Raw genomic sequence first — 23590 nt, 5'->3', positions numbered from 1 at the left:
TCTCATCTTTGGGATTGCAACAGCTCCAGCTGACCAAGATATCCCAGAAACACAATGCCACCTTGATGACATCATCATGACTGGCAAGAATGATGAAGAGTACCTCCAGACCCTTGGTAAAGTGCCTACCAGGCTGACATCCTCCTTTTTGTGTGTCTGAACTCTGTTCATGACACAGAAAAAGGAAGTTGTCCACCTCGTGCTGAAGAGAAATGACCTCATTGTCCATTGCTTTAATGGACTTCTTGAAGGTTTTTGACTAACCATTCTTTGCTGGGTAGCGAGAAGCTGACTTGAAATGTTTGATGCCATTTTTCTTCATGAATAGTCTGAACTCTCTGACGTGTATCGTGGTCCTTTGTCACTCACAATTTTTTTCCTGTAAGCTATTTCTGGAGAAGATGGTCCTCAGAGTGGAAGCAGTCTTTTCTGATGTGGTTGACTTCATTGGTATCAACTCCAGCCACTTTGAAGGAGCATCCACAACAATTAGAAACATGGAGTCCATGAATGGCCCAGCAAAGTCAATATGCACTCTTTGCAATGGTAAAGACGGCCACTCTCGTGGGTGTAAAGATGCCTGCGGAGGTGCATTTTGAACTTTGTGGTATCCCTAACAGTTTTTGGTCTAGTCTTCAGTCTGTCTATCTATTCCTGGCCATCACATGTAGCTTCAGGTGAGGCTCTTCCCTGATGTCCTTCTATCACTCTGGTGTGCAGTTTAGAGAGAAAGACAGCAATGCTGTTCATGAGCAGGGATCCGAGATCTCGCATAGACACTCTGAATCTAGATCTGTGGAGGCAAGTGCAGAATAAAGTGTTCAGCCAGTTGCCAAGTAAACCAGTGAGGAGCAGCGAGGTTGGACAGAAAGTTCTAGCGCATGATTGCTGAGAAAACAAGTGGACACCTGGTAAGATAGCTACAAGAACCATACCACTGATGTACACAGTGGATGTTGGAGATGATACAGGGAGAAGTCATGTGGACCAGATACTAGATGCTCAGCCAAAGAACGCAACAAGACGGACACATTGCATCTGCCAGACTTACCTCTCAGTGATGATCATGTCACTGACATCAACGTGACGCTTGCAACAGAGAAAGCTGTCTTCAACAAGGCACCTGCCACAGGTCTAGAGGCACTGTCCTGAAAGAAACAGAGCGCCACGCTAAAGACTGGATCTTTAGTATACTGAAGTTAGTTATGGACTGTCATTTTTTTAAATCGAGCAAATATTGCTATTGTGAAATCATGTTTATTTGAAAATAGACTGTTAAAGGGAAACTGAATGTTTTGTTACATATGCAGTTTTAATCTAAAGCAGGAGGAAATGAGTGTAGGGATCTATTTCTTTTAGTGCAATGACTCCGCTTAGCACTAATTATTGACTGATAACTTACCCATTTGTTGCTCTCGCTGCAAAGTGAGTATACACGTTAACTTCCCCTCCAAGTGCATATCTTTATTCATTTGATATCTAGTTGTACATCTAACCAAGGCTTTCGATACGTTCAGCAGAGAAGGCTTGTGGAAGTTCATGGAGAAGTTTGGCTGCCCCAGCAAGTTCATCACAATCGTCCGGCAGTTCCACGACGGTATGATGGTGGAAGTTCTGGATGACGGCGACGAGTCGGAGGCCTTCCCAGTGACAAATGGTGTCAAACAAGGCGGCATTCTTGCCCCGACTCTGTTCAGTATGGTATTCTCTGCCATGCTGACAGATGCCTTCCGTAACTACGAAGAAGGAATCCACGTCAGGTACAGGACTGACGGCAGGTTGTTCAACCTTAGGCGCCTGCAGGCAGTTACAAAGGTGCGAGAGACTGTCATCAGAGACTTCTTGTTTGCTGATGACTGCGCACTCAACACCAGCACAGAGCAGGAGATGCAGCGTGAAATGGACTGCTTCTCACAAGCCTGCGACAACTTCGGTCTCACTATCAGCACCAAAAAGACCAAAGTTACGTACCAGCCTGCCCCAGGAAAGTCATACCAGGAGCCGCGCATCACGGTGAAGGGCCAGAACCTCCAGGCAGTCGACAACTTCACCTACCTGGGCAGCATACTCTCTCGCGCAGTGAACATAGACGCTGAGGTCAACAACAGGATTGCCAAAGCCAGCGCCGCCTTTGGGAGACTCCGTGAGAATGTCTGGGAGCGGAGAGGACTCAGCCTTACCACCAAGCTGAAGGCCTACTGTGCAGTGGTCCTCACCACCCTCTTTTACGCCAGCGAGACCTGGACTGTCTACAGCAGATATGCCAAACAGCTCAACCACTTTCACCTGAGCTGTCTCCGCAGACTCCTCCACATCAAGTGGCAGGACAAAGTCCCCGACACGGAAATCCTGGAACGAGCTGGGCTCTGCAGCGTCTACACCCTCCTGCTGAAAGCCCAAGCCAGGTGGGCTGGACATGTGGTCAGAATGCCAGACAGCCGATTGCCTAAGCAGCTGCTGTACGGAGAACTATGTCAGGGCAAGCGCACAGTCGGGGGGCAGAAGAAACGTTACAAAGACTGCCTCAAAGCGTCCCTCAAAGGCCTGGGTGTCGACATCAACATGTGGGAGCCGCTTGCCCTCGACCGTCCAGCTTGGCACAGCAAGATCACCACAGGAGCCCGTGCAGCTGAAGTCAGGCCCATCATCGAGGCGCAACGAAAGCGTGCTGTGCGCAAGGCCCGAGCAGCATCCACTGCCACCACAGCACCCACCCACTTGTGTTCCACATGTGGGCGAGCCTTCAGGGCCCGGATTGGCCTCATCAGTCACCTCCGGACCCACAGCCACCAATCTCCCATTTGACTTTGAAGCCATGGTCATCTTCGACTACGAAGGATGAACAACAACAGTTGTACAGACACAATGGATAATAACATGGGCAAGGATAATCACGGAGAACGAAGTATACAAAAGTTGAAGTGCATCTGAAAACAAACCATCAAAAAACCCTGAAATCAATTTGAAACACTCAGCAAGTCAGGCTGCAACTGTGGCATGAGAAACAGAGTTAACATTTCAGGTGGAAGATCCTGCATCAGACTCTGTAAATAAAGTCAGAACTGAAAACAATGATAAAAGGATAAAATTGAAAGTTTATTATCTGAGTGCATGCACAATTCAGAGGAAGCTGGATGTCTTAATATCACAAAGAAATAAACCTGACAGCTAATAGAGTGAGAATCTGATCAAGATTGGGAGGTGAATATTCCAGCATCTCTAATATTTTGGAAGGACAGCCAGAAAGAGTAAGGAAGTGAATTAGCTTTGTTAATAAAGGATTATTACAATGTGAAAAATCTGGCATTAGTTCAAAATAATCCATCTTTGCATAATAATGCATGGCTTGGGAAATATTATAAACAAAACCTCTTCTTATCAAGGTGAACAGTGAGGGTAATTGTCAGGCCTTCTATGAGCATCTGAACTATTGAAGGTAGCTGTTAAAATAAACATGAGTGACATGATTTTGATATTGATTGGAAAACCTAAATGAGCAAATAACAGACTTGAGGACAAGTTGATGAAGTGTTTTTGCATAATTTCTTAGAATAAAATGTGAATTAGCCAGCAGATTGGCTTTTAAGACCTAATCATGTTTAATTATTTCATTGTCAAATATCCTCTGGAGAAAAGATGGAATATCATTATGACAGAATATCATAATCAATCGGACTGGAAATAATATGTCTGAAACTATCATCTTAAACCTCCAAGAAAAATCAAACTTACATAAAACTATATAAAAGTACAAAGACAGTGATGGCTAGATTGGGATGGGAAAACAGGTTAAAAAGTAAGACAACTGATAAACTATGGCAGACATTTCTGAGAATATTTCGTAATGTGGCAAGCATTTGGTCCATGATGACAGATGAGAAAAGCTTGTTTATTTAGCTCAACAGCCGTTTTTATTGTGAGAAGCACAAAAACAGACCGGGCACGATGACCGGTGAGAGAACCCACTCAGTCACATACAAATGGGGGAGGTGATGATCACACAACCTGGTAACAGTCAGGAGGACCCACAAACACACATGTGAATAACTGTATAACCCAAGCAAAAATGTAACAATAAGTGAACTTGAATATCCCACCATAATCTCACAAGAGCATTTTAAAAAAGGAACAATAAATAACGCTGGCCACTAGGCCACTCAGAATGCTGGGTGGGGGGGGGAGTTGTCAACCATGCCCTCCGCCGCCCCCCCCCCAACTCCACTCCCGGAACACTACAATAATTATTAACAAAAATATTATTCATTGAAAGAAAAAAAAACACTCAAATGAGAAGGATGATCTATTTTTAGCAAATTAAAACTATTTAAGATTATATAGAATAGAAAGAAAAAGCATTAATTATTGTACAGAATAGTGAGAGTCTAATAGATTGCGAATTTTTAACAAACGCCACATTACAGCTGAAAAAATGAGGAAGAAGCTAAATGATAAGAGTAAGTTAGCAAGAGATTCAAATGCAAATGCAGACAGTAATATCTTCTAAAGAATATGAAAGGATGGTATAATTAAGGTAAATATTGCGCATACAGAATAAGAATGGGAAATTAGAATTAGGAAATAATTACTGCAAATGACAGATTTTGAGCAAATATTTGTTATCTGATTTGATGACAGAAGATCCCAGTAAGAATAAATGGAAGGCTATGTGGAAAGAAGAACGGGGAGGAACTAATAAAGACATGAGGACTAAAAGCTGGACTTGGCTATTCTGCCTCCCCTGTCTAGTCCTGCTTCTAGTTCTCACTCAATAGCTTCCCTGCTAATCTTACCTCTCAATGCCATTTTCTTCCATTAGCCCTTCCTCAATTCTTTTACTATTTAAAAATACAATTTTTTTTTCTGATGGGGCATTATGAATATTCAGGGAATATTCCCATTTCTATGTAATGATGGATATTGATGAGGAAACAGCTGAGGAAGGATGGTATCAAGAACACAGTTCCTGCAGAGACCAGCTGGGGGCCAATGACTGACTAACAGCTACTATACTCTTATAATAACACCAGTTACTAAACTATTTTACAATTCAGGCAAAAGACTTGCTGCGGCTTTCATTTCTTCATCCAGAAATTGTACAGAGAGACCTCTTGCTTTTTTACCTTCTCATTGGTGGATCAAGTCATAAACTCACTCTCACCTGCAAATGATTCTCCAACCAGATCCTGGGAGTACCTTCAGGAGAAAATGCTTTTTGTTCCACTACTGTTGCGATCATGGGGGGGACCTAATCAGTATTAGCCAATGTTGCAGAATTTTAATCTCCTTATCTGTACTCTTTCTTCTATGGGTAGTTCTGCAGTGCTTTTTCAAACATCTATTCTTATAGATCATGCATAGTACCCTTCTCTTTTCCCATCCTTCTATATTAGGCTCATCCAATTTCCAATTCCTTACAAACGAAATTAGATAGGTTGAATCCTATCTTCCTTTTCAAGATGGCTGGGGTCCTGTCAGAGCCCACAATCTACAGCTGCACTCAAGCTTCGGTTCTGCACGGTGGTGTGTTCCCATTCTTGGAGCTCGCCGATCAGCCGCGTGTTTGATATCTCCAGGAGCAGCCTCAAGATGGACACCTTCGGGGTCCGGCCCTGTGGACCCAATTTCTTGCCAGTGTCACGAACTGAAGTGCCAGGGGGGAGCCGGAACATTGAGACAGTGTGTATGGCTGTCGGAGACCTCTGCACTTGAGTGATCACCCTCTGTCTCCCACTCTCGATGGTGAATGAGTTTGCTCTTGAAACTCAAAATAAAAGCAGTGCTACAGTCAGACTGTAACATCAAAACGGAGACTGCCTGTCTCCCCTCTCTCTGTGGAAGAAGTAATACCTCTGTCTCCCTTATTGGGGAGAGAGAGAACCAGAGGGAAATTGAACTGTTGGGATGAGCAGTAGTTTTAGATGGACTGAAGACCATGGTCTCTCTATGTGGCTTTGCTGTTGCTTGCATGGTAGGTGGTGGGGCTGCTGATGCTTTTTGCTAGAATAAGTGAGGGAAGGGGTAGGGGGAGAGGGGGGTTAACTCTGCTTGCTGCTGCTTGTGTGTGGGATGGGGGCAGGGGGCTTTTGGGATCTTGTGTTTTCCCTGTCATTCATTCTTTGGGGCTTTTCTTCTGTTTCACAGATGTCTGTGGAGAGTAAGGAATTCAGGTTGTATATTGTATACATTCTTTGATATTAACTGGAGCCACTGAACCATTGAGTCTGCAGACTGGGGATTTTTACAATTAGAAAATCTAATTGAAGTGCAATTTCTACTGGCACTTCAATTCTTTGGTCTTGAGAGACATTTTCGGGGCTGTTTAATTACTGCAAGGCACTAACTTATTAATTATAAATAAAGTTTTTTACCTACCTTGAGCTAGCCCAGCCCATTAGGAGGCTAAATGTAGCCCAGATCAATGCTCCCATGCCAAGGCCAATAGTTTTTAAAATGGGAATAACTGAGACATTCCCTAGAAGAAAGGAAATACTGTAATCAAAAACATTTTAATGTTTGTTAAAATACTGTTACAGGATTCTGCTTTCTTTCTTCATGAAGAAGCCTCATTAGTTACCCAGAAACATCACCACTAGCGTATATTAAAAAAAACTGACCATTTCTGTATCATCTAGAAGTCTTACTGCAATACTAGTCACAAAAAAAAATGTAATTACATTTGGGTTCAAAGGTCAGATTTTCCACGCATTTCCCCAAATGTTTTAATCATTAAGCTTCTCATCTCCAGTCCTAATCTGCATCCAGTTAAACATACAGCAGAGGCCCCCGGCAAGTGACCCCTGGCAAATTAATAGTGGAGGAAATAGCCAGGGAAATGCTGGCTTCCTCAGCACGAAGTAGGTTTACAGCGGAAAAACCTGCAGGAAGTAGAAAGGAAGCTCACAGTCCAAAGTGGAAATGGCCTCCCAGAAAATTCAGTTGAGACATTTTCTAATTAAAGTAGTTTTTAAAATTTCACACATTCTCACACTTCTGAATTTCAGTAGAACCTTAATAGAAAATAGCATCAAAGTTCAAAGTAAGTTTATTATCAAAGTACATATACATAACCATGACAACCCTGTGAATCATTTTCCTGTGAGCATTCATGGTAAATACAAGAAACACAATTGAATCAATGAAAAACCATACCCAGCAGGATGGTCTAACAATCAATTTGCAAATGACAATGAATGGTGCAAATACAAAATTAAAAAATGAAATAATGATATTAATACATAAAGCAATAAATATCAAGATGAAGAATTGTTGCAAGTGAGTCCGTAGATTGTGGGAACAGTTCAGTGATGGGGTGAGTGAAGTTATCTCCACTGGTTCAAGAGCTTGATGGTTGAAGGTCAATAACTGTTCCTGAACCTGATAGTGTCAGTCCTGAGGCTCCTGCGCATTCTTCCTGATGGCAGCAGCAAGAAGAGAGCATGATCTGGCTGGTGAGGGTCCCTGATGATGGATGCTGCTTTCCTGCAACAGTGCTCCATGTAGATGTGCTGAATGGCGGAGAGGGCTTTACTCATGATGTACTGGGCCATATCCACTACTTGTAGGAATTTCCATTCAATTTTCCATACCGGGCTGTGATGCAACCAGTCCATATACTGTCCATCAAACATCTATAGAAGTTGGTCAAGTACTAGATGTCATGCCAAATCTTCCCAAACTCCTGAGGAAGTAAATGCACTTCCTTCTCCTGAGGACAATAATCAGCTCCTTGGTCTTGCTGACACCGAGTAAGAGTTTGTTGTCATGGCACCACTCAATCAGATGTTCAATCTCCCTCCTATATGCTGATTTGTCACCACTTTTGATTTGCCCAGTGACAGTGGTGTTGTCAGCAAACTTAAATATGGCATTGGAGCTGTGCTTAACCTCACAGTCGTAAGTGTAAAGTGAGAAGAGCAACTGGTTAAGCACAGAGCCTTTTGGTGCACCTGTGCTGATGGGGATGTTTTTGCCAATCTAAACTGACTGGGGTCTTCAAGTGAGGAAATCGAGGACCCAGTTGCACAAGGAGATTCTGAGGCCTGGGTGTTGAAGCTTATTGATTAGTTTTGAGGGGATGATAGTATTGAATGCCAAACTGCAGTCAATGAAGAGCATCATGATGTATACACCCTCACTGTCCAGATGTTCCAGGGTTGAGTGAAGGGCCAATGAAATGGCATCTGCTTTTAACCTGTTGTGATGGTAGGTAAATTGGAGGCGAGCCAAATCGCTTCTCAAGGAGGGGTTGATATGTTTCATCGCCAGCCTCTCAATGTGCTTCATCACAGTGGATGGAAGTGCTACTGGATGATAGTCATTGAGGCAGGTTACCATGCTCTTCTTAGGTACCGGTATGATTAAAGCCTGCTTGAAGTAGGTAGGTACATCAGTCTGCTGAAGTGAGAGGTTAAAGATATCAGTGAGCACTCCAGCCAGTTGATCTGCATAAGTCTTTGGAACTCGTCCGGATACCCTGTCTGGACCAACTGCTTTTCATGGGATTGCTCTCCTGATGGATACTCTGACATCAGCCTCAGAGACTGAAATCACAGGGTCATTGGGGACTGTGGGAGTTCGTGAAGGTGCCTCCATGTCAAAGCGAGCCTCAAAGAAATTGAGCACATCTGGGAGTGAAGCTTTGATCTCACCTGTGTTGCTTGGTTTCACTTTGTAGGAGGTGATAGCATTCATGGTGTCATAGAACACTACAGCACAAAAAAACCTGCACTTCAGCCCATCTAATCTGTCCCAAACTATTACTCTGCCCATCAGCTTGCACCAGGACCAGAGCCTTCCGCATCCCTCCCATCCATGTACTTACCCAAATTTCTGTTAAATCATGAAATCGAGCCTACATCTACCACATCCACTGATAGCGCACTTGCACTCTTACCACCCTCTGAGTGAAGAAATTCCTCCTCACATTCCCCTTTAACATCTCACCTTTCACTTTTAACCCATGACCTCTTGTTCTAGCCTTACCAAACCTCAGTGGAAAGAGCCAGCTTGCATTTGCCCTATGAATAGCCTCATGATTTTGTATACCACTATCAAATCTCCCCTCATTCTCCTACGCTCTAGGGAATAAAGTCTTAACCTGTTCAACTTTTTCCTACAACACTGGTCCTCAAGCCCCATCAACATCCTTCTAAATTTCCCTGTTCTTTTTCAATTTCATCAATATCTTTCCTGTAGATTGATGTCCAGAACTGGAGACAATCCTCCAAATTTGACCTCACTAATGTCTTATGCAACTTCAACATCACATCCCATCTCCTGTATGCAAAACTCTGATTTATGAAGGCGAACATGCCAAAAACTCTCTTTATTAATCTATCTACCTGTAACACCACTTTCAACAGATTATGGATCTGTGTTCCCAGATCCCTCTATTCTACAACACTTCTGTGCTCTGCTGGTCCTCCCAAGGTGCAATGCCTCACATTTGTCTGCATGAAATTCCATCTGCTATTTTTCATTCCATATTTCCAGTTGGTCCAGATCCTGCTGCAACCTTTAATAGCCATCCTCGCCATCCAGTACACTCATAATCTTGGTGTCATCCAAAACTTTGCTGATCCAATTAACCACCTTATCATCCAGATCACTGATATACTGTAAATGACAAACAGCAAGGGGCCCAGCACCGATCCTTGAGGCACTCCACTAGGCCTCCAGTCAGAGAGATAAAAATTTAATACCACTCACTCTGTGGCTTCTCCCCAGAAGCCAATGTCTAATCCAATTTACTACCTCATCTTGAGTGCTGAGCAATTGAACCTTCCTGACCAACCTCCCATGCAGGAGCTTGTCAAAGGTTTGCCAAAACCTAAATAGAATTTCCTTCATCAACTTTCCTGGTAACCGCCTCAAAAACCTCTTTAAGACGGGCTAGACATGACTTACCACGCATAAAACCATGTTTACTATCTCTAATCTGGGTAATTTTCTCTGGTGTTCAGAAGCCTCCAGTTGAAGGTGCCACTGCTGAAATTCAGCGACTACTTCCTGGTGTCTAATGAAACAAAGAAAACAACTAAATACTTTGCTATTCACACTTTTTCAGGTGCATGATCATTCCAAACAGTGTCCTGTGATTTCCCTGTCGAAGTTGAACCGATTCCCCTGTACAAATAGGCATTTTTGCGGTGTGGGCTGGGGTATCAGAGGGGCAGAGTGGTTGTAGCAGTTCTGGGTTAGAGTTGATGGAGCAGACTTGGAGGCAATTCGATGTGCGAAGCTGAAACAAGGTGAAGTCGAGGAAAGATCCAAGGTTTGATTGATTTAAGAGCTGAGCCCAATTGGAAAGTGGGTACTGTCCAAATCATGCTGGCAGAGCCCAGGGGCATATCGAAACGGCAGAGAGCGAGGACAGCCCCAGGTTTGGACGATTTAAGCGCTGAACCAGATTGAAATGGTGTCGGAGGCAAGGGATGGTCCGGTTTGGTTCGCTGCTCCTCCTCACTGTGGACTGAAGCCGTGGCCTGCAACTAGTGGACCTCCGGATTGGCTTCTGTGATTCCTGACTTTGTGAACTTCAATTTGGAACGCTGTTTGTTTGCTTTTACTGTTTGCGTGATTTGTTTCTTTTTCTCTCTCTGCACATTGGGTGTTTGATGGACTTCTTTTATTTTTAATGGGTTCTATTGGGTTTCTTTGCTCATGGCTGCCTGTTAAGAGACGAATCTCAAGGTCATATAAAGTATACATACTTTGAGAATAAATGTACTTTTGATTTTTGGCAGGCTGGATTAATAATATAAACTGAATAAACTAAAACTAAGCACTGTCAGTCCAGAAGAAATGGTGCCCAGTTGTACCACCCAGATGCAGCAACTAGCCCCGGAGTTGCATGGGAGGCAGCCGATGTAGATTTTTGTTAAATTTTCTTTGCTGCTGTTGGGTAATGTAATAGGCAACAGAGGACATGTATTGTTCAGAATAGAAACTGTTCTACATAATTCACAAACACCATCATTGAGTTGTTGTGTTCACTTTAAGAGATGGTGTCTGACGTAATGACATCAGCCAAAGGCGAATGCTTTTGGTTTTGTTGGTAATGGAAGTAAAGGGCTGCGGCTTTTGTTAAGCACATAAAACGACTCCCACATATCTTATTCACAAAATCCTACACTGCTGAACCCAATACTCTCAGACAATTCCAGAGTTACCCAAAGGAACATCGACCAGCACAGTCGCTTTGGAGCTGCTGGAGCTCTGGGGGGGCGGGCAGCATGCAACCACGTGGTTTGCACAAACAAAAGCCCAGTTCACGCTGCAAAAGATCATGGTGGACAATATTAAAGTTTACCAGTTTGTAGCCTCACTAAGTAGTTTTATTGCCGCCAAAGTGGCGAGTCTACTAGAAAATCCACCTGCACATGATAAGCATGTCACTCTGAAAGCTCACCTATTACAGACTTGTGAACTATCTGAGTCTGAGCGTGCCATATAGTTGCTCTCCTTGCCCGGCCTGGGTGACACTAGACCTTCAGACCTAATGGACCACCTGCTGTCTCTCCTGGGCAATCAATATCATTGCTTTGTTTTTAAAGAATTCTTTATGCAACAAATGCCTGATCAAGTTTACATAGCCCTCGCTAATACACCCATGAAGGACTATAGGGAGTGTATTAAATTGGCCAAAAATTTACACTCAGCCAGGCAGAGGTGCATCATTCCTCTTCCTTTCCCTGTCTCAATAAGCCCTGTCAGCAGAACCACCAGCAGACTCAGGCCCATGGCTCCAGCACGTACGCCAACCACTACGCAGCTTCAACAGTGCCAGCACATTGGTCATCAGAGGTCTGCGAACACCATGGGATCCAGCTGCCAGGGTTGTCTATTGTTCATTACGGACACCCTTTCAGGGCAGCCCTTCCTATGTGACATAGGTGCTCAAGTGAGTGTGCTGTTAGCATCGCTCATTGATTACAAGGCAGAGAGCGATGGACCCTCGCTAGAGACCACCAGTGGCAGCAGAATCTGGACTTGTAGGACAAGATACATAATACTCTGCTTCAGTGGGCAACGTTACATATGAGATTTTGTCTTTGCTAAAGCTGCTAGACCTCTCCTTGGCGCAGATTTGCTGTGGGCCAAAGGACTGTCAGTAGAAATTACAAACTGCTGAGTTGTGGACACAGAAGACTTTAGATCGTTACCCTGTACCCCCAGTAAATTCCTCATGAGGACTCTTGTCTCTGCATACACCACCACATGTTAATTCACTCGCCTGCTGGGTGGACTCCCAAACCTCACGAAGCCTCACCAAGCCCATATTTTCCACTACATTCAAAAGGCATGGTGTTGGGAACCGTATTTCCACAACTGGCTCTCCAGTCTATGCCTATGCTTAGACTGGACTCAGAAAAGCTGGCCAGCGCTAAGACCGAGGTTGCTAACATGGAAATGCTTGGCATTGTACGCAGGTTGAATAGCCCATGGGCTTCACCCCTCCATGTGGTCCATAGTTCCGATGATGGTTGCCATCCATACAGTGATGACCGCTGCCTTAACAAGGCCACCACATCCAATCATTAACCAGTCACAGATATTAAAGACGTTTCAGCACATTTAGCAGAAAAGGTAATTTTTTCTAGTCAGGGGCTATCATTAGGTGCCTGTGTGCCTGAAGACATTCCCAAATCTGCTGGTATAATCCCACTTGGCCTATTTGAGTTTCTGTGCATGCCGTTTGGGCAGACAAATGCAGCACAGACTTTCCAGCGACTAATGGATCCTGTGTTAAAAGTTTCAGATTTTCTTTTTGTTTATCTGAACAACATACTTGTTTTTTCGAACACGACTTACTGGTGCATACGCTTCCTCCCCCCAACACACCTATAGCCATCACTACTGACGCCTCAGACCATGCTGTGGGTGCTGTGCATGAGCTGTTGGCTGGAGGCACGTGACAGCCGCTCGCCTTCTTCAGCCGGCAGCTCCCTACCCCACCCCCGAGAGGAGGTACGGCCCGTTTGACCGTGAGCTTTTCACTCTCTATCTGGCTGTCTGCCCTTTTTGTTTTCTACTGAAGTTGACCACAAATTCCTCGTGCACACAATGGCCAAAGTGTCAGATCCTTTGGTCTGCACGATAGCAGCCTGGCCTGGCCCACGTTTTGGAATTCACGATGGCATACAGCACGTCAAAGGGAAAAATAATGCTGAGGCTGATTGCCTCTCACAGCCTGCCATCGATGCCACTATGCTGCATGCCAGTCAACCAAGCTACCAACCTAGGGGTCCAGGCTCACTGGGCAGCAGTCACGGGCCAACATTTAGCTGACATCAAGTTGGAGGACACAGGAGTTTCACTCCTGTGCAATGTGTCAACTGGTCACCCTTACCCCATGGTGCCTGCAAACTGGAGACAATCCATTTATAACTACACTCACGGCCTGTTGCATTCTGGAGGGAAGGCTTCTCAGAAGCTGTTTGCTTTAAAGTTTGTGTTGAAGGGCCTTAAGAAAGACTGGAGTGTAGTCTGTGTGTGTCAGTGGGTAAAAATTAACTGTCATGTTCAGGCACCATCAGCACCCTTCACGGTCCCTGAGTGACACTTTGACACGTCGTTGTGGACCTGGTTGGCCCTCTACCTCCCTCCCGCGGTTTCACGCATCTCCTTACCATGGTGGACCGAACCACCAGGTGGCCAGAGGTGAGCGAGGCCTGTGGTCGAGGCTTAGGTGTTCATCAATATCTGAGTTGCTCCATTCGGCACCCCATCTGTTATTTCTTCTGACTACCGTTTACCGGTTCACAACAGACCACAGCACGTCATTTGCGGTCCAACGGCCTATGCAAGCATCTTAACTGTTCCTTAAAGGGTCTCCCTGACAGATGAGTGTCAGCACGATCATCTCTTGCGGATCCTGCTGGGTTCAGAATGGCTCCGAAAGAGGGTCTGCAGCCCTCCACAGCTGAGCTGGTGTACAGGCAGCCACTACAGGTGCCAAGTGATGTTTATTCCCAAAGCCACAACTGCCTGGTTGGCGTCTCAGCAGCTTCCGTCCTCCGCAGTGAACTCAATTCTTTTACACCTCTTCCTACCGCCTATCATGGCGTATAGCTCCCTTGGCTTCCATTTGACCTTTGTTCTATCTCGTTCATATTTGTCCACAATGATACAGATCAAGACCCCTTTAAGCCCCCTTACAATGGCTCGTTCCACGCTTTGGAATGGAAAAGAGGATTTTTATTGTAGTTAGGAAAGGTAAACCTGAATGTATTTCTATAGATCACCTTCAACCGGCCCACCAGGACCTTGATGGTTCCACGACATGACCACGTGGGTTTCAGTACACCCCTAGACAAGCCAGAGGCATCGTGACATGACCATGTACTGACACCGCTGGACGAGCCAGAGGCATCTGCTGTTACTCCAACCAAGGCATAAAGGACCCGAGCCAGGAGCTCATTCAAGCTCCAGCACAATGCCAGTTTTAGTGAATTCTGGTGGGGTGGGGGGCTCATGCAAGGCTAATGTAATGGGTGACAGATGACACATATTGTTCATTATAGAAACTGTTCTACATAATTCACAAACACCGTCACGGAGTTGTTGTGTTCACTTTAAGGGTCAGTGTCTGACATAATGACGTCAGTGTAAGGTGACTGCTTGTGGTTTTGTTGGTAATGGAAGTAAAGGACTGCGGCTTTTGTTAAGCACATAAAAGGGCTCTTGCATGTTTTATTCACAAAATCCTACACTACAATATCCAGGAGGATTTTATATAAACCAAGTACAAGTCATTCAAACCCTTCAGCCAGCAATCAGGGAATAGATTCCCACTCCATTGCTTTCTTTGTTTCAAGTCCTGTCTCATGGCACTAGAGAGAGCCTTTCAATTACTGATATGACAAGGATTTAGCAGTGACAAGACAGAGCAATATGACCCCAAGCTCCTTCCTGCCTCAATACCAAACATTCTATCAGAAATTACACCTCTCAGAAAAGAAAGCATTGGACATATCTCTTTCAATAACTCACAATCCAGGGAAAAGATCCACCCCTGTCACAAAAGGAAAGTGATTTTTATTGCAATTATATAATACCAATTAACCATACCTGTGGCCCACAGAAATCCACCAAGCATTGTGAGAGGCCAGAACTTTGGACACTTTTGGATAAGGTGGATCACCAGTGAAAGAACCCAAACTGCAGTACAAAATATCCACTGGAAAAACAAGCCTGCAAAACACAATGTTTAAAATGTCAACTAGGATTTATAACAGGATGCACAGAAAGAACAATTTATTGTAGGCCATGCCACTGACTTCAAAATGATTCCTACCAATATTAGTTCAATTGCTGGTCTCTGGTCAAGGACAAAACTTTTCATTAGAAATCAGAGCTGGCCATAAAGTTGTATTTTTTTCATAACAGATGGCCTACAGCAGTGCTGCTTTTTCAAAAGAACTTGGGCTGTGCTGTCCGCGAAAAAACCCTGCAGGCATTGTTGAACAATAGACACCCAGCTCTTTCAAAGTGTTGCCTGACATCTTCTATAAATTTTCCAACATAGCTAACGTTATTGATTTTCTGTGTCACAAGTTTTTTGTTGCTATCTACATTGTGATCTCCAAATTTATGAATTTACTTTAAATTGCCCTTGTATCTTTGTTAAAAGAAGACTAAACTATTTCATGCAAGGATGTTGAATGTTGTTATCCTAACAATGTATAAATGTGTAAAATCCTGCTTTGAATTAGTTTGAATCACAATCTATCTGGACAGTATAGATTAGTTGTGAGTTACTGCCTTCAGTAAGAGGCTACTCCAATTATAGTATAATATTATTAATCTGATATGCTCAGGACCAGCTAACATTACAGTTGTTTTGTTAATATTCCAACACATGATTTTAATTCACATTTTTCAGTGAAACACAAACTCAAATGATATATGGTATATTTTCCAGTTAACTGGTAGGTTTGAAGAGTGTTTATGTATCAAGGGGAGTTTCAAGAGAACTTGGGAACAGAATCTTATGAGCTTGACGGCAGAATGGGAATCAGAGTCAGGTGAGTCAAGGAAAACCAGGAAGAGACCTGGGAAATGAAGATCCAATGAGTGGGATCAGTGTAGGGATCAAGTCCCTGCGAGTCAAAAGAAGCACGGAAATGGATACCCAATAAACCAGTAGCAATAAAACTCACATTAATGACCTCATGTTTATGATTCCAGTATAGTTGTCATCTAGCTTCTCTACAGTCCTTTCCCTGAGAATACTTGGAATAGGCCATAAGACATACAAGCAGGATTAGGCCATTTGGCCCGTCAAGTCTGCTCTACCATTCAATCATGGCTGAGTCCTAGACTCTTTTATTCTCCCGTCCTCAGTCCCACTCCCCAGTCTTCTTCCCATAACTTTTGCTGCCATGGCCGATCAAGAACCTATCAAGCTCTGCCTTAAATTTACCCAATGACCTGGCCTCCACAGCCGCCCGTGATAACAAACTCCATAAATTCACCATCATATAGCTAAAGAAATTTCCCCACATCTCTGTTCTAAGAGAACGCCCCTCTATCCTGAGGCTGTGCCCTCTTGTCCTGGACTCCATTCCACAGCTTCTCTGTCTAGGCCTTTCAACAGTTGAAAGGTTTCAATGAAATCCTCCCTCATCCTTCTAAATTCCAGTGATTACAGACCCAGAGCTAACAAACATTCCTCGTATGATAACCCTTTCAATCCCAGATTCGTCCTTGTGAACCTCCTCTGAACCCTCTCCAATGCCAGCACATCTTTCTTTAGATGAGGACCCCAAAACTGTTCTCAGTACTCAAGGCGAGGCTCACCAGTGCCTTATAAAGTCTCAGCATCACATCCCTGTCTTGAATTCTAGACCTCTTGAAATGAATGCTAACATTGCATTTGCCTTCCTCACCACCTGCAAGTTAACATTTAGGGTCTTCTGCACAAGACTCCCAAGTCTCTTTGCATCTCAGATTTTTTGATTTTCTCCCCATTTAGAAAATGGTCCGTACATTTATTTCTGCTACCAAAGTGCATGACATGTACTTTCCAACATTGCATTTCATTTGCTGCTTTCTTGCCCATTCTCCTAATCTGTCTAAGTCCTTCTGTAGCCTTCCTGTTTCCTCAACACTACCTGTCCCTCCACTAATCTTCATATCATCTGCAAACTTGGCAACAAAGCCATCAATTCCATCATCTCAATCATTAACATACAGTTAAAGATAAGCGGTCCCAACACCGACCCTGCAGAACACTACTAGTCACTGAAAGCCAACCAGAAAATTTTCCTTTTATTCCCACTTGCTGCCTCCTACCAATCAGTCAATGTTCTAATCATGCCAGTAACTTTCCTGTAATACCATGGGCTCTTAACTTGGTAAGCAGCCTCATGTATGGCACCCTGTCAAAGGCCTTCTGAAAGTCCAAATATACAACATCAGTTGCATCCCCTTTATCTGTCCTGCTCGTAATCTCCTCAAAGAGTTCCAACAAGTTCATCAGACAAGGTTGTCCCTTAAGGAAACCATGCCGACTTTGTTCCATCTTGTCCTGTGTCACCAAGTACTCCTTCGCTTCATCCTTAACAATTGGCTCTGATGTCTTTCCAACCACTGAGGTCAGGCTAACTGGTCTATAATTTCCTTCCTGCTGCCGTCCTTAAAGATGGACTGACATTTGCAATTTTCTAATCCTCTGGCACCATGCCAGAGTCATTATTAATGCCTTCATAATCTCTACCACTACTGCTTTCAGAACTCAATGACAAACTGCTCTAATAAGCCATCTTGTAGGCATTCAATAAGCGCAATCTCTTGCATATTGAAATCTCCATGACTACCACAACATTGGCCTTTTGACATGCTTTTTCTATTTCCTGTTGTAACCTATGGTCCACATCCCAGCTACTGTTTGGAGGCCTGTATATAACTGCCATCTGGGTCCTTTTACTCCTGCAGTTTCTTAATTCAACCCATGAAGATTCAACATCTTCTGATCCTATGTCACATCTTTCTAATGATTTGATGCCATTCTTTACCAGCAGAGCCACAACAGCCCCCCGCCTAGCTTCCTATCGCTCTGATACAATGTGTAACCTTGGACGTTCAGCTCCCAACTACAACCATCCTTCAGCCATAATTCAGTGATGGCTACAACATCATACCTGACAATCTGTAATAGTGTAACAAGATCATCAATCTTATTTCTTATACTCCGCGCATTGAGATTTAACACTTGGGAACAATAAATCATGTCCCTATTTGAAATATCGTCAATGAATTGCTGATTCAAAAGTGCAATCATAAGATGACTGTAACTCTCCAAATGGTCACTTGTCCATGCTGGTTTCATCTTCTCATTGTCAGTTTGTGGAACTGCTCTGTCACCTCACTGAGACTAATAGTGCGGAGGACAGATTCTCCACACTTCCCCCAATTGGCTCTGTCTGTAAATCATTCTATGCCCTTCTTTGGTCTATCAGTCAAAAGATTCAAAGGGCATTTATTATCAAAGAATGTTTAAATTATACACCTTAGACCACAAGACCACCCCATACACCGGCCCTTTCATCACATCTCTCAATGCCCTGACCAATCAGGAATCTATGAACTTCCGCTTTAAATATACCCACAGACTTGGCCTCCACCGCAGTCTGTGGCAGAGAACAGATTCACCACTCTATGGCTAGAAACAATCATCCTTACTTCAGTTCTAAAAGGTCACTCCTCAATTTTAAGGCTGTGCACACTAGTACTGGATATCCCCACCAGAGAAACATCCTCTGCACATCCACCTTATTTAGTCCTTTCAACATTCGGTAGGTTTCAATGAAATCCCTCCTCATTCTTGAGTACAGGCCAAAGCTGCCAAACACTGCTCATATGTTAACTCTTTCATTCCTGGAATCATCTTCATGAACCTCCTCTGGACTCTTTGCAATGACAACACATCCTTTCTGAGATATGGGGCCCAAAACTGTTGACAATACTCAAAGTGCAGCCTGACTAGTGTCTTATAAAGCTCCAACATTATTTCCTTGCTTTTATATTCTATTCTCTTTGAAATGATTGCCAACATTGCATTTGCCTTCTTCACCACAGGCTCAACCTGTAAATTAACCTTCTGGGAGTCTTACACGAGGACCCTTTTGTGGAAGAAAAATAGTAAGACATTGTGATGAACGTTAAGGGGTTAATGACCTTTTTCTAGTCTGTGAATTCAAAGTCTGTAATCACTTATCTGTGACTAATGTACACTGTGTGACTGAAATGTGCTTTGTAGATGGGATGAGAAAGTAACCATGTCTGTCCTTTCTTGTTCTAAGAATCATCACATATCTGTGCTTGGGGAAGCCTGATACACTGTCCTGAGAACTAACACTTAGGAAAATGTATAACCTCACAAGGACATTTTGTGCAGCTTCGCTATTCTGTAGAATTGTAGTTTAGGTTCCTCCTTACAGCTTTGAATGCTTCTTGTCACGTACGTTTGGGGTATAAATAAGAGTGTACTGTGTTGTTAAGCAGAGTTCCAAGATCCCGCTTTTAGGTGCTCGGGCTCTCCATGATATCATGTAAATAAAATCCTTTAGTCTGAAACAACTCTCTGAGTCGGCCTGATCTATTCTGTCTGCTGCTCCTGAAATTTATTTGCAATAGATTGGTGACAAGGATGGGATCCCCTTAGTATCCTAACACTTTTCAAGTTAGGACGGAATTACTGAACGGATACTATTTTAGCAGGATCCCCTGAAAAAGAACCCGAGCGGAAAGAGGGGACTTTCCCAGTTAGGCACCGGTGTCCTAGCTAAAAGGGGTGTTTGTGCCTTCCAAGTTGGGAAGGAAAGTCAGTCTCCAAGCTGAAAGGAGGAGACAGGTGTCCTGTGTCCTAACTGAAAGGGGGGACAGCAGGGGGTGCTCATGGGAGTACCAAGGTAGCTACCGATTTATTCCGTGACTGAACTCAGAGACTTGTGGAAAGACAGAGGAAGCACACCATTGAGTGCTCATTGTGTACGTAGTATGTATAAAGAAACTTTGTGCTGCCTTAACTGAAATTAAAGTCCCTTTGATACAGACATGGTGGGATGAGGTAGCAAATGGGAATGGAGACCCTAACTGGGATGTTGAATATATTATGGGGTGTTTTGAAAAGTGGATGGAAGTAACTAAAAGGCATCAGCCACCTAAACAAAGGAAGAAGGATAAAGACGCAAACGACAGGAATTCTGCAGATGCTGGAAATTCAAGCAACACACATCAAAGTTGCTGATGTCTCTTCCTTCAGTTAGTCCTGACGAAGGGTCTCGGCCTGAAACGTCGACTGTACCTCTTCCTAGAGATGTTGCCTGGCCTGCTGCGTTCACCAGCAACTTTGATGTGTGTTGTAAGAAAGATAAAGAGGAGTCTTCAACACCTCTATCAGGGCCAGAGAATAAGGCACCCCCAAGTGCCCTGCCACCACCTTATCCCACCACACCAGCAGAGTTGTACCCCCAGTTACCTCAGGTGGTGGCTAGACGAGATCATGGTCCCAATGTAGGGCCGGCCAGTGGATTCCCGAATACTGGGAGAGGGATGCAGTAATGTGTTCTGCTACACTGAAAACAGAGCCCTTCATCATGGAATAGACACCCAAAAGGGAAAAAGCCTTCCACGACCTAAATGTAATGGTAGAAAAGTCTATTCCTATTGTATTGGATCACCCGTGTACTGTGATAGTACCCCATGCCGCAATGCTACTGTTGAATTCAGCTGCTACTCCGCATTTTACCACAGCCAGAAGGACAAGTTATGAGGTGATTCTTCTCTCTCGATCCAACTGTACGTACAAAAGATCTCCAGCTATTAATCCAGCTACTTTTGTTGGTTAAGGTGTGTGCCTTGCACATATTAGGAGGAGGAAAGAGAGCAGCGCGCACAGCAGGATGGAGATGACCATGACTCTCTGCTCGCAGTGGAAGCCACTACTACCCCCACCAGATCGGAGAAGCGAACCTACTGATAACCCTGATTTAATAATTTTCACAGATGGCTCTATGCACCGCCCAAGAGATGATCTGTTGTTGGCAGGGTAAGCTATAGTAACTGCCCACGAGGTAGTAGAAGCTTATGCCTTGACAATTGGAACATCAGCGCAGGTGGCAGAACTCTGTGCCGTTACCCGACCTTGCTTGCATTTTGGCCTAAGGAAAAGCTGTCAATGTTTATTCTGACTCACGTTATGCATTTAGGATAGCACATGACTTTGGGCAATTGTGGAAAAATAGAGGATTTATTACCTCGTCAGGGAAAGTGATTAAGCACGCCTCCTTCATACTGAACCTTTTAGAAGCTATACAGTTGCCACAGACTCTAGTGATAATTAGATTATGAAGACACGCAGTCCTCTTTTATTGTCATTTAGTAATGCATGCATTAAGAAATGATACAATATTTCCTCCAGTGTGATATCACAAAACACATGACAGACCAAGACTGAAAAAAACTAACAAAACCACATAATTATAACATACAGTTACAACAGTGCAACAATACCATAACTTGATGAAGAAGTCCATGAGCACAGTAAAAAGTTCAAAGTCTCTCGAATGTCCCACATCTCACACAGATGGGAGAAGGAAGAAAACTCTCCCCGCCATGCCCAACCACAGTCCGACTCTGAGTCGTCTGAAAACTTCAAGCCTCCGATCAGCTCTCTGACACCGAGTACTGAGCGCCATCTCTGTCGGAATGATTCGACCTCAATCTCTGTCGCCAACAGCAGGCAAAGCCGGGGATTTTGAGGCCTTCCCTCCGGAAGATTCCCGACTGCGCAGTAAGAACAGCAGCGAACTGGCGTTTCAGAAATTCCTCCAGATGTTCCTCTGTGTTTTCATATCCGTCTCCATCAAATCAGAATTGTCCACGGCCCCTATTTAATGGATACAATATCATTTTTCACTGGAGGGCTGCGCACGCGCAGCGTGCTGCTCTCTTTCCTCCTCCCAATATGTGCGAGGCACACACCTTAACCGAGAATAAGGTCTCCAAGAGAAATCTGTTTGCAGACATGGTAGCAAAACAGGTGGCCCTTCAGCGACAACCTGTGCTACAGACCCCTTGGGTTGAATTGGGAGGGAAGGAGCTCCCTGTGGGTATTGGCATCCAGCAGTTGCAGGAAGCCCAAAATCTTGCCTCACAGCAACAGAGACGTGCCTGGAGCAAATCTGCATGTTACCAGAATACCGGGCTATGGCGTCACCCAGACAGCCAAGTAGTGTGCCCTCATAGCTTATTTTTGTCTCCGGCTCACCTGGCACATGGTCAGGCTCACATGGGCAAAGGAGGGATGCAACATGCCCTCAACAATGGTATACAATGGTATACACCCGGCATAACCCCAACCATACAGAAAATCACTCGATCCTGTCTGATTTGTCAGCAAAACAACCAAGGACAGGGGGCAGCCAAGTATGATCACCTTCCGACGCCCCAGATTCCCTTTGAAAATGTGCAAATTGATTTTGTACTCATGCCCCCAGCCTCGGGGTACAACTATATGTTGGTAATTGTGGGCATGTTCACCCGATGGGTGGAAGCCTACCCCACACAAGAAGATGATGCTCGGACGGTGGTATAAATATTGTGGAAGGAAATAATACCTAGATATGGAATACCCTTTGGGAATAAACAGTGACTGAGGCCAGCAGTGACCAGCAGGATAGTGAAGGATTTAGTGCAGGCCATGGGGTTTCAATGGAAATTGCATATTCCCTACTAGCCTCAGTCCTTGGGGATAGTGGAAAGGGTGAACGGGGAATTGGAGAATGCCCTATCCAAAGTGTGTCAGGACAACAGGTTTTCATGGCCAGAAGCTCTCCCCATAGTGTTGTACGCTATGCGAAATAGGAAGAACAGAGCTGCAGGAGTGACACCTCATGAAGCCGTCATGGGACGCCCAATGACCACAGGGGCCAGACCTCCAGCAGGTGCCGAAAAATTGGCTCTGATATGGAATGATGAACAAACTCTGGCCTACGTAGAGGCCATATGTAAAGCAGCGGAGAGGATGAGGCAGGCACAGGCCCCTGTTAGAGATGCCCCCATACACGCATTCCAACCGGGAGACCAGGTGTATGTAAAAAACTTAAAGATTCTCTCTCTCCTAGGTGAAAGGGACCCGACACTGTGCTGCTAACAACACAGATGGCCCTGAAAGTTGTCGGAAAAGAAGATTGGATTGGATTCATGCAGCTAGATGCAAAAAATATCACCCGCCAGAAGTGAACTGGGCAATTGAGTCGACAAGTGGCTAATAACTGACAAAGTCAGAAAGAACCAAAGATGCACTGGTTGGGAGGGTTGATGTTCATGGGAGGGTTAATTCAGGTTGTGGGTGGTAGCCACCCTAATACCTTTATATCCTCATACTCTACTTACACTAAGCAGGTATGGCAGGGAGCCTGCTGGATATGTGCTGCATGGTAAAATCACGATACCTGTGTCTATGGTTCCCTTCTCTCAAAATGAAACCAGGTCTATTGGGTGGTACTCAAGTAGGAGGAATGGAACCAGAAAGGATGATAATTGTACTAGGAGCCGGATAGAGATCAGTGCTACCCCTGGT

The 23590-nt window shown here is 44.3% G+C and overlaps 1 pseudogene; it reads right to left on the bottom strand.

Moving 5' to 3' along the window:
* The window catches only part of LOC140194644 (transmembrane protein 144-like), a 158814-nt pseudogene that overhangs the window by 113891 nt on the left and 21333 nt on the right, over positions 1-23590 (bottom strand).

This window comes from Mobula birostris, chromosome 3, assembly GCF_030028105.1.
Source record: "Mobula birostris isolate sMobBir1 chromosome 3, sMobBir1.hap1, whole genome shotgun sequence".
NCBI lineage: Eukaryota > Metazoa > Chordata > Chondrichthyes > Myliobatiformes > Myliobatidae > Mobula > Mobula birostris.
This window is presented reverse-complemented; position numbering and strand designations above follow the sequence as displayed.